The following is a 308-nucleotide window of genomic DNA, read 5'->3' on the forward strand; positions in this document are numbered from 1 at the left end:
CCAGGTTGGACACAGGGGCTTGGAGCAACCTGCTCTAGTGGAAGGTGTCCCTGCCCGGGGCAGGGGTTGGAGCTGGAGGAGCTTTAGGGCATTACCGGGGATGGGGGGCAATGCTGGCTGCCGGGGGGGTGGCGTTACCTGGCGGGTGAGTTGGCGGGTGACGCCGTCCTCCCTTTGCCGTCCTTCTCACGTGCTTTGACGTCCTGCAGCTTCCCGCCCGTGGCGTCCCACTCCACGCTGAGCTCCTCCACGCGCAGGTTCTGGTGGCACGTGCTGGCGTCCAGCCGAAACGTGAATGCTGGGGACAG

The 308-nt window shown here is 66.2% G+C and overlaps 1 protein-coding gene across 1 annotated transcript in view; it reads right to left on the reverse strand.

The window, feature by feature from the left end:
* LOC104408274 (fibronectin type III and SPRY domain-containing protein 1-like) overlaps nucleotides 1-294 on the reverse strand; it is a gene marked incomplete at its 3' end in the record, with an annotated part of 1,222 nt that extends 928 nt beyond the window's left edge. The window contains exon 1 of the mRNA XM_010017824.1: nucleotides 139-294. The remainder of the gene's footprint in view (nucleotides 1-138) is intronic.
* Nucleotides 295-308: the final 14 nt, after the last annotated feature.

The sequence above is a fragment of the Nestor notabilis genome, unplaced genomic scaffold (assembly GCF_000696875.1).
Source record: "Nestor notabilis isolate BGI_N333 unplaced genomic scaffold, ASM69687v1 scaffold19907, whole genome shotgun sequence".
NCBI lineage: Eukaryota > Metazoa > Chordata > Aves > Psittaciformes > Psittacidae > Nestor > Nestor notabilis.